Source organism: Urtica dioica, chromosome 1, assembly GCF_054948205.1.
Source record: "Urtica dioica subsp. dioica isolate 48M chromosome 1, U.dioica_male_clone48M_v1_H2, whole genome shotgun sequence".
NCBI lineage: Eukaryota > Viridiplantae > Streptophyta > Magnoliopsida > Rosales > Urticaceae > Urtica > Urtica dioica.
The window spans coordinates 20,463,108-20,475,263 of record NC_142756.1 but is presented as its reverse complement, the minus strand read 5'-3'; positions in this window follow the sequence as shown (position 1 = coordinate 20,475,263).

Here is a 12,156-nt window from a genome sequence, read left to right as displayed (position 1 = left end):
ATACCCACGTTCCGAGTCGACACGTTCGACGAAGCGGAAAACAACGAGGCCATGCGCCTTGAGTTGGACCTGATCGACGAAAAGAGGGCGGAAGCATTCAAACGCCTCGCCGCACAGAAGCGCAAGGTCGAAAGATACTACAACTCCAAAATCAAAAGGCGAACCTTTGCCGTCGGAAGCCTTGTCCTCAGACGAGTGTTCCAAAACACACAAGTCCAAGGCGCCGGCGTCCTAGGCCCAAACTGGGAAGGCCCTTACAGAGTCCGCAAAGTCATTCACGACGGGACATATTACATCGAGCACACGGACGGAACTCCGATTCGCCACCCGTGGAACGCGGAGCACTTGAGGCAGTACTATCAGTAGCTAGCGTCCCCCGCTTTTTTATCGCTTTTATTTCCATTTTCAATAAGGCCTACGAGCCAATGTTTTAGGATTTAAAATTTCTCGCAAGTTTTTTTTCGCAAAAGTAATAAAACTCAAGTTTTCCATTTCAATTTCGTTTTATGCAAGTTTTCTGGTTATCAATAATTAACTTATAACCCAAAAAACTTGGGGGGGCTAGCTATGGTAAGGAAACTCTCAAAAGAACACGCTCCACCAAAAAAAATCGTAAGACGCCTACATGGCGCAACCTAAGACGCCTACATGGCGCACGTAAGTCGCGTAAAGGCGCAGCCCGTAAGACGCCTACATGGCGCAACCTAAGACGCCTACATGGCGCACGTAAGTCGCGTAAAGGCGCAGCCCGTAAGACGCCTACATGGCGCAACCTAAGACGCCTACATGGCGCACGTAAGTCGCGTAAAGGCGCAGCCCGTAAGACGCCTACATGGCGCAACCCAAGACGCCTACATGGCGCACGTAAGTCGCGTAAAGGCGCAACCCGTAAGACGCCTACATGGCGCAACCTAAGACGCCTACATGGCGCACGTAAGTCGCGTAAAGGCGCAGCCCGTAAGACGCCTACATGGCGCAACCTAAGACGCCTACATGGCGCACGTAAGTCGCGTAAAGGCGCAACCCGTAAGACGCCTACATGGCGCAACCTAAGACGCCTACATGGCGCACGTAAGTCGCGTAAAGGCGCAGCCCGTAAGACGCCTACATGGCGCAACCCAAGACGCCTACATGGCGCACGTAAGTCACGTAAAGGCGTAACCCGTAAGACGCCTACATGGCGCAACCTAAGACGCTTACATGGCGCACGTAAGTCGCGTAAAGGCGCAACCCGTAAGACGCCTACATGGCGCAACCTAAGACGCCTACATGGCGCATGTAAGTCGCGTAAAGGCGCAGCCCGTAAGACGCCTACATGGCGCACGTAAGTCGCGTAAAGGCGCAACCCGTAAGACGCCTACATGGCGCAACCTAAGACGCCTACATGGCGCACGTAAGTCGCGTAAAGGCGCAACCCGTAAGACGCCTACATGGCGCAACCTAAGACGCCTACATGGCGCACGTAAGTCGCGTAAAGGCGCAACCCGTAAGACGCCTACATGGCGCAACCTAAGACGCCTACATGGCGCACGTAAGTCGCGTAAAGGCGCAACCCGTAAGACGCCTACATGGCGCAACCTAAGACGCCTACATGGCGCATGTAAGTCGCGTAAAGGCGTAGCCCGTAAGACGCCTACATGGCGCAACCTAAGACGCCTACATGGCGCACGTAAGTCGCGTAAAGGCGCAGCCCGTAAGACGCCTACATGGCGCAACCTAATACGCCTACATGGCGCATGTAAGTCGCGTAAAGGCGCAGCCCGTAAGACGCCTACATGGCGCAACCTAAGACGCCTACATGGCGCACGTAAGTCGCTTACATGGCGCAACCCAAGATGCCTACATGGCGCGATTTAAGACGCCCACGTGGCGCAATCCGGCGCACGTAACACACCTACGTAGCATGGCTGACTCGCAGTTGAAAATACTTAAGAACGCAAACCATCCATGTGACTGGCGTGTTTGAAAAAGTATCCTGCTGAGATAAAAGGATGGACAAAATCATTGACACAAACAAGTGACCATCCATGCATGCCATAGAAGATAAATGTGCGAAAACATTCATAAAAATAAATGAATAACTCCTCATAAAAGAAAGGGGCAACTGCCTCAAAACCTAGAAAGCATGCGCTAAAACAAGTGCGCTAAAGGGAAATATCCTAGTAAGCAAGCGCTAAGACAAGTGCGCTGAACGGAAAAACTTAAAAAGCACGCGCTAAAACATTTGCGCAGGAAAAATAAAGAAAGAAAACGGTCACTCGGCGGGATCGTCGCCCACAGGGTCGGCCCCGTCAAGTGGTGGGAAAAGCGAGTCGAAGAAGTCGAAGGTGACCCCCCGAGAAACATTCTCGGCAGCTGTGGCGTCCCGACACTCCACCGCCGCTGCATGCCTTGCCTCCTCGACTCCGACATCAAAGTCGTCCTGAAGGTCGGACGCAAGCTGCTCCGCCGCGGCTTTCTCCTCGGTAACCCGAGCCACCTCCTCCGCCAAGGAGTCACGCTTACGCTCCGCACGAACACGGGCAGCCTCACTCGATGTAAGCTGGCCCTGAAGAATGCCAACTTCTTCCGTGCGCGATTCCAACTGACGTCGAAGGTCCCGCGCTTCGCTCCGGAAGACCTCCGTCGATCGAGTCGCCACTTCAAGGGCTTGACGTTCCGTCGTTAGCTCCTCAGCCATCTTCGCCACCGCCGCCTGAGCGCGGTCGCACTTGCCGCGGGTAACTCCCAGTTCCACGCGAGCCTCCTGAAGCTGCTCGCGGAGACTCACAAACTCCGCCTTTGAGTGAGAACCTCGCTCGGCGTGAGCCAACTGAGACTTCGCTTGAGCAAGCTCCTCCTGAGCGCGACTCATCCGCCTGATGAGGTCGTGAAGGATCTTCTCGCCCCGGGTCGCTCGAGCAAGCACCTGAGAAGGCAAAAAGACAGTTTAGCGAAAGACAGATTCATCGCAAATGAGGCAAGGGAAACTCACTCTCTGTGCATCTGAAACGCCGTGACGAAAGAACTCTACGTCACTGCTGGCCACAACGCTCTTCCACATCTTCATCGAAGATTGAGCAAGGCCCAGGGAACATTCCCCCCTAACCTCCGCGGCCTCCACGTCGACCATCGAATTCACGCGCTTAGAGTCCGAAGACGTGTCTGGCAAAGCCGAGGAGGAAGGTCGCTTCAAGGAAGCGCGAGGACCGCTCTCCGCCCGATGATCGGTATCGAGTTTCTCCCGACCATCCCGCGCAGCAATCCGACGACGAACCGCCGCCAACGACTTCGGGTCCCGGGAAGCCTTCGCTAGACGAGCCCGAGCCCTCGCCCTAGCCGAAGAGACTGCAAAAGCGACAAAGTCAAAACCTTGAGCTAAAAACAAAAGCAAAAATACGAAACGTCAACATACCTTGAGGATCGCCGCTCGAGAGAGATGATGCGGCACTTGGGGTACCCTCGGTCCGCTGAGGAAACGGCGGGAACCACCCAGTGGAAGCCATCAGCTCAGGAGAACGAAATCGTTCAACGGCTTTCCGAGCCTCCGACATTCCCCGGATCTCCTTCACAAAGTCGAGATCATCGGCCCCCTCGTTAGCAGGAAACTCGGACAAGGGGCCGAACCGGAGCGGGGCGTCACCAAAAGCCTCCGCCGAGACCCACACCCACGGTCGTCGATTGTACTTCTCTGAATCGATGATCAGCTTAGTATTCCGTCGATCGCGGGCCACAAAGAAACTGGGTTGCCCGGGCGCAGGAAAGACCGCGATGAGATTGCGAAAATCACTCACGGTCATCACCCGCTCGGTCTGGCAATGCCACTCCATATGGCACATCGCCACTATGCGGTAGAATGCCGGGCTCATCTGACATGCGTGCACCCCCAGACGGGCGAGAAGCTGCTGAACGATGGGTTGAAACGGCAGCCGCAACCCGCAGTTAAGACTCGCAACTGAAACTGCGGCGAAACCACGACGAGGCCGGAAAGGACGGTCGTCCTTTAAAGGACGGAGAAGCGCCACGGATGACGGAATGGCAAAAGCCTCCCGGAGACCGACGAATGTCCGGTAGGTAAGCGTGCTCGAAGCATCGACCCCCGAACAATCGAAGTCCTCGGGAGCAGCAAGGCCCTCCTCGGGATACCACTCCGTCCTAGCAAGCGACCTCGCCGATACCAACGCCTCCGCGTCAGGGGTCTCGGGCTGAGAATCCCCTGGCTCCACGGAAGGGTCCCCGCCCTCCGACACGACCGCGGCAGCTGCCGACGGTACCTCGGGACACTCCGACGCGAGGCCTTCGGCCCCCGGACATGTCTCTGACTCACCTCCGGGATCTTCAGACTCGGGACCAAAGTCGTCCACGCAGTCTATCTCGTCGAGAACCGACTCTAGTGGAGTCACCGCATCCGCGTCCGTTACATCTCCCGGCGCGCCTTGAAAGCCCAAGTCGGACTGCGGCGCGTCAAGGCGAACTTTGTCACGGACCCCCCCGCCAACCAAGTTGATCACGAGGCAAGGGGCAGGTTCCCCGGACGCGGGACGATCAAACTCCCCGCCTGTACCGCGCCCAGTTGGCGCGCACTCTTCGAGAGGCTGAGCAGCGGGCACGGTCGCACCCAGCTCGCCTTCCTCCAACCACTGCTCTACTCCGCTTGGATTTTCTTCCACGTGCAGAGGAACTTCCCTTAATCCCGCGAAGAGATCATCCTCTGCGTGTTCAGAACCCTGAAACAAGAGAGAGAAATCAATCTCGGGACTCTCAGCTGAGAAAAGGGGAGGGACACCCATAATGCAAACGTAAAAGAAGAAAACAAGCGTAAGAAAAGAGAAAAAATAAAGTGAGGAGTAAAGGGAAGGGGGGAGGTCTATTTATAGACTTCTAGGGGGGTAGGAGTCGAAATCCTACTCCCACAAGGAGCAAAATCGGAGTAGAAACTCCAAAAAGTCGGAGTCCTCCCGCGCGAAGCGACCCAGCCCCGCGCACGGGGCGCGCCGCGCGCCAAGCCCGCGCGCCGCGCGGGTCGTGCAGCGCAGACCGCGCGCCGCGCCGTCCAGGGCGCGCGCCGCGCGGCCACCCCCTAAAAAAAAAAAAAAAAAAAAAAAAGAAGAGGAAAAAAAACTTTCCTCGGGGCCACAAGGCACGGGAAACACTTTCCTCAAACACCCAACTAGAAGAACAAAAAGTTCATCGCTGGGACGCCTCCCGAACGACGAACTTGGGGGGCTAATGTTGTCGGTCGTTTTCGGAAAACCCGAGACGCCAAGAAGGCACGTCGCTCAAAGGGCCGATGGTCAGGCCGGAGGTCCTGAAGAGCGGCAAATCTTCAAGCCCTCGCCCAAACTCCTGACTCCTCGAGTCGAGCTTCGCTCCTCGAGTCGAGCCTTGAGACAATCTCCTCGAGTCGAGCCTTGAATGGTTCCTCGAGTCGAGCCTTTAATTGTTCCTCGATTCGAGCCTCGAGTCATTTTCGAGTCGAGCCTCGAGTCATCCTCGAGTCACTCCTCGAATCAAGTCGCTAGTCGCTCTCGCCGGGCCGAACCTTGCTCCTCGAATCGAGTCACTCTCATCAAGTAGAAAGCTTCATATTTCACATGAGAAGAATGACATTCGAAGGCCCGCAAGAACCCGGCAAGAACGCGCTGCGCCGGCCAGCCGAGCAGCAAGCAGCGCGCCGCGCCGGCCAGGCAGCGCGCCGCGCCAGTCAAGGCACCCTGCGCCGCGCGTCCTGCGCCGCGCGTCCCGCGCCGCGCCCGGTGACCCGCGCGCCGCGCCCCCTGCGCCGCGCGCCGCGCGCCGCGCGTTGTGCGCCGCGCGCGCCGTGCGCCTCCACTTGATGCCACACGCATTCCTAGTCCCACATGGACGAAAAAGGGACCTTCTAAGGCTCCCAAACACCTATAAATACCCTCTCTCATTGAGGGGAAAGCGATCCCAAGATATCCAAGAATATCCAATAATTCTCTTCATCTCTTATCGACACGCTCGATTTCTCTGCTTCTCTGGATGCCATATTTGGCCTGAAGCAGGTTCTCTTCTCTCTCCCTCGTTCTCAAAGGTCCCGAAGCACTCACGGGAACTTCCCGGACGTCGCTCCCTTTGGCCGAACGTTCTCCGGTGCTCAAGCACGCCCCTAGGGTTCTCAACTAGAGCTACCCTTGCGCGTCTAACACGCTAGACGCGTACGCGATCTCCGAAGTTCTGAGACGCTGCCGAGGACTCCTCGCGCCCCGTTTCCTTCGTCGAGCACGCCTCTCCGCCAAGGCTCCGCGCCTCATACTGCGTCACACACGCTTGAACTACGTTCTGACCTGATCCCACGCACGGGTACGTAGGCAGCCGACAACCAAGGCACGGTCACTCCTCCTCCTCACCCCCTACCTCTCCCGAGAGGCGGGTTGATCGGAGAAAACCCTAGCTCGAGACTATCGAGTTCACACTCTTGGCCCGGGTGCGATCACTTGGTCCGACCTTGGATCGAACCGCCCGAGGTTTTAAATAGTTGTTCATTTTGGTGCGACAACAGTGTTCATCAAAACCGTCAAACCAAACAACTCGATCATCCAAACCAAACTCACTTTTTTTTAAACCGCCCCATTAAAATCCGATGAAGTTGGGTTGTAACCAACCCAAACCGCAATTGTTTCAGGTTGGTTTGATTTTTTATAGTCGTGTCAAACCAACCCGATAGTGTTAATTCTTTAATTTTTTAAGATTGCAAATATTTTATATGTACTATTGTTAAAAAAATATCATTTTTCTAATAATATTATAATTAAATAAAAAATACTTAGTATTATACTTTATTATTTGTGACTACATGAAAATTGGGTAGTTAAAAATAAGCGTAAATTTTATTTTAATATGTAACTTTTCTAAAGATAAGTAAAATTTTGATTTTATTTGATAAAACTTTTTAGATATAATATACGTATATGATTTTCATTCGAGTTATAAAGTCATTTGTCAAGAATTATAATCCGAAAAAACCAACGCAAATCAACCCGATTATTTTCGAGTTGGTTTGGTTTGATTTTACATTTCAATCGGGTTGGTTTGGATTTTTAAATTAAAAAATTAGTTTTAGCGATTCGGGTTGATAGCACATGAAAAAACCGACTAACCCAACCAGATTACATCCCTAGTATGCATGCATGCATGTTTGAAATCTGAATGAGTTTAGAAAATATTTCAAACTTTTTCCAATTCTATTATAAGTTTTAAGAAAAAAATTATTTAAGCTTTTCCAAATTTAAGTATGCCCATGTATCTAGTTTAGTTTTGAAGACTGCATATGTATGTTCCAAATTTAAGTATGCTCATGTCTCTACTTTAGTTTTGAAGACTGCATATGTATATATCTAAGGAATTCCAATTGGGCTAAATTTTTAAAATAGTTAAGAGTAAAAATTGCAATTTTCGAAACAAAAACACAAGGCGCCGGCCGGCCCCGGCCCATGCACGTGCTGGCCCGCGCGCACGCGACATTGTCGGGCCCTCGGCCATGTGCGCCTGGTGCCCTCAGCCCACCGGCCCGCGCGCGCCCCAGCGCCCCGGCCCTCTGGCCCGCGCGCCCCTACGTATCCGGCCCCCCGGCTCACGCCCACCCTGCTCCCTCGCCCGCACACGCGCTCCCGCGTGCGCCCTGCTTCCCCGGTCACGCGCGCCCCGCTCCCTCGCCCGCGCGCGCCCTCCTCCCTCGACTGTGCGCCCTGCTCCTCCGGCCGCTTGCTCAGTCATGCCATGTGTGCTCCAGCGCCGGCCGGACCTCCCTCCACGAGCACCGGCGCATCCATGCCGGGGTGACGGCCCGATCGCGCTCCCGGCCGGGCCCCATGCACGTGCGCGCCCCGCGCTCGGCAGGGCATCAAGCTCGCGTGCGCCCCGTGCCCGGCCGGACTTCATGCCTTGGAAGCCCCGTGCCCTGGCCGACGATGCCACCCATGCGCGTGTCGCACCCCGCTCCTGGCAATCTAATGGGCCCCCAAGGGGCCGGCCCATGGCCTCCTCAAACTCTATAAATACCACCCCCCTCTTCACTTGAGGGGGACCTTGAATTTTCTCTTTTTAGGAGAATTCTCTCTTCTCTCACCGCTCTCTTGTGACATTCCAAGAGTTCTCTCCACCTCTCTGAGCTCGGCTCAGAAATCCGAGAACCCTCTTGGGAATAAGGAGCACGTTCCAATTCTGAGGCCTGAGTTTTCACAATGCACAAGCTACGCTCTCGCTTCTTGACCCTTGAATTAGAACGCTGAGCTACGAGCGAAGCGACCCCTCTGAAGCCTTCAATAGAAGCTACGAGCAGGGCACTCCTCTAAAGCCTCAAGTTCTTAACCTCCGAGTTCAAGATAGCCACAACCACCACATTTAACTACGTTCAATATAGCCACGGGTACGTAGGCAGCCAGCATTTGGCATGGTCACACCCTCCAATACACACCTCCGGGTCAGGAGGGTGCAACTCGGCCTTCGAGTTCACATTTTTTACTCGAGCGCAATCACTTGGCCTGGCTTTGGATCGAACTGCTCGTAGTTTTAAATCGTTAATCATTTTCGTGCGACAACATTTTGGCGCTAGAAGGAGGGGACTTCTTGACTTATACATCCTGAAATCCCTTCTACATCATAGTCTCCTCTTCTCGACTTGAGAAAGACATGAGCGACCAACCACCCGTTCATTCTGAGGGTGTGAATAACCCCGAGAACGCGATTGGAGTGAAGAAGTACTTCTTGCGCTCCCGAGTGCATGGCGGCGAGGAGTCTCTCAATGATGAGAGTCACACTCCCTTGCCATCTCCACCTCAGGATAGCCGGGATAACCGCATCCATGAGATGGAGGAGAAGATCCGCCAACTAAGGGCGGCCAATCCAAGGTACCACCGCCAACTGGCGGGTAAGGGACCTATGCAAGACGTTCCTCAAGGGGAACCTGAAGAACTTGTAGATGAAGGACATGACTATGATCTTGACTATGAGGGTTTGGAAATTTCGGCGGATATCGAGACTTCTCTCACCAAAGACGGAGAACTCCCCGTAGAGATTGAAGCCCGTCCTTCGAATCCACCACCTAAGCAAAAGGTGATACCTGTTTCCTCCCAAGAGGAGACCTCCCGACGTTCAGCCCATGACCGACTTGGTCAGAGAGGAAATATCAGAGAAGGCGAAGCACTCGGCGGGTGAAGCGTGTTGCTAAAAACTCACGCCCTGTGCCACTGACCGAGACCTAAGGGATCGGATTACCGCCCAACGAAACAGTCGTGGCGAAGACCTATGAGAGAGGTTGAGTGCCCACCAGGGTCATGACCCCGCGGCCCCAATCAATAGGGCACGGCACAAGGGTTGAATGAAAGGCGCAAAGTGACTCCTCCTAAACAGGAAGTGACCCCGAACACTGGTCTTGACGTCGTCACCATGATTCACAATCTTCGCAATGAAGTACGTTATCTACGTGAAGGCGGCTTGGTCGGTGACATATACGGGGTTGTAGAAGAATATTCATCGCCATTCACCGTCCAAATCCTTGTTAAGGTATGCACGGGAAATTTCAAACTCCCGAGTCTCCCTCTCTACGGTGGGAAAACCGACCTCACTTATCACATGCAACATTACAAAACTTGGATGACGATGCAGGGTGTCTCACCTGGGGCTCTATGCCAAGCTTTTAGTCTTACCCTCACCGGACCCAGTTTTGAGTGGTTTAAGAGTTTAAGATCAGGGAGCGTCCAATCGTTTAAAGACCTGAAGGACATGTTCCTAGCACGATTTGCTACATCAATGGTTCAAAATAAAACCAAGATGTACTTATGGTCAATCAGGCAAGAGAATAACGAGTCCTTGACACAATATCTTACTCGATTCACCGCGGAATCGAACAAGGTTGACCGCTTCGACAACAGTGACGCAACTATAGCAATCATTGAGGGCTTGCACACTAGAGACTTCTTAAAGTCCGTCGTAGGCAGAGTCCCATCTACAATGGTTGAGTTAATCAACCGAGCCTAAGACTTTCATAGGGGTTGAAGAGCACCTCGATGGCCGTAGGAGCAATAACTAAAACTCCCGCCGTCGAGACGAGCCCGGCAACGAGCAGGGCAACCCCCGAAAGAAAGTGAATAAGGGAGGTCAAGCTTCCGATAGCCGGCCCCCTACATCTCAAAAGCCACGTCTTGTGCAGAACTTTAGAGACTATTCATAATTCACACCATTGAACGCCCCAGTAGATTGAATCTACGATGTGGCACGTGACAAATTCACCACTCCAGCTCCAATGAAAGGCGACCCCGCATCTCGCGATCGGTCCCGTTATTGTGAGATCCACCAGGATTATGGTCACATGACCGCTCAATGCTTAGCGCTCAAGCGACAGATTAAGACATTGATTCAAAGAGGCGAGCTCAAAGAGTTCGTTCTCCGAATGATAAGTGCTGCGGTCCTCACCACTAACGAGAAATAGGCCGGGAAGGGTGGAGGAACCAACACTAACGCTGACCGTGCTACAGTCGCGGCCATAACTGAAACACAACTCCACGTCGTCACCACCATAATAGGTGGTCTGCAAGACGGGGATTCGGCCCAACAAAGAAAAAAGCTCCTGGGGGCTACCTCTCAAGAAGACCTTGTCGGGCAGGTTAACCTCACTTATGAGGAACCTCCGTCCGTACCATACGAGATGATACAATTCGACAATGAGGAGGCTAAGCGAGTTGTGCATCCACACAATGATCTCAAAGCCCAAGTGGCTAACAACTTGGTGAAAAGGGTCGTTATTGATAACAGCAGCACAACCGATATAATCTTTAAGACTACCCTAGAGTGCATGAAGCTCGGGGGCTCCACCCCATCCCGACCCGGACACCTTTGTTTGGGTTCACGGGAGAAAAGGTCATGACCGAAGGAATCATCGATTTGACGGTCACCTTCAGAACCGCCAGAGGTATTGAAGTCGTTCACATGGTCCCCTTCCTTGTGGTTGACCAGGAGTCGCCCTACAATGTTATCATTGGGCGACCCACATTGAACAGACTAAGGGACATCACGTCCACATATCACCTACTTGTGAAATTCCCTATAGAAGAGGGAATTGGCGTCATGGCTGGAGATCAAACTCAAGAGAGGATATGCTACGTCCAAGGTGTGGATGGCAAGCCCGCTGAAAAAAGGGTTAACACGATCTACCAAGTAGAAGACGACTATCCGTGCGACCAAAAAGACACACAACAATTTCGTGGAAGTAGATCCCCGCGATGAGACCGGGAGGTTGAAAGTTGACACCCCCGATGCTCTCACTTTAGTCGTTTTCGACGAAGCCAAACCTGACCAGGTTGTGAAGATCGGTGCACAACTCCATCTCGCCATCAAAACTTAACTTGCGTCCTTCCTTCGGGAGTTTAAGGATGTCTTTGCGTGGACTCATGCAGACATTCCTGGAATAGACCCCGATGTGATAGTGCACCGGTTGAACGACGACAAAAGTATCGCCGAAAAAGTACAAGCTAGACGGCGTTCAATCTCGAACGATACCTAGCAATAAACGAAGAGGTTGAAAAACTTCTCTCCGCCGGCTTCATACGAGAAGCCAAGTACACCAAGTGGGTGGCCAACGTGGTCATGGTTAAAAAGCCTAATGGGAAGTGGCGCATTTTTATAGACTATAAAGATCTTAAAAAAACCTACACAAAAGATTGCTTTCCACTTCCGCGCATCGAACAACTGGTCGACGCCACGGCTGGATATGAGCTACTAAGCTTCATGGACGCATATTCGAGCCACAACCAGATACGAATGCACGAGCCCAATCAGATAAAGATAACTTTCGTCACTGATCGAGGCCTTTACTGTTACAAGGTCATGTCTTTTGGCCTTAAGAATGCAGGAGCTACTTACCAGCGATTGGTACACCGGATCTTCTCCGATCAAATTGGCAAGACTATGAAAGTATACGTGGACGACATGCTCATTAAAAGCCTACTGGCTACTAATCACGTAGACAACCTAAGGGAGATGTTCTTAATCCTCCGCTGGTACAAAATGAAGCTCAATCCCAACAAATGCGTGTTCGGAGTTGAGTCCGGGAAGTTCCTAGGCTACATTGTTAGCCGACGAGGAACTGAAGAAAACCTCGAGAAGATCAAGGCACTCCTTGATATGAGGTCTCCTCGATGAGTTAAGGAGATCTAA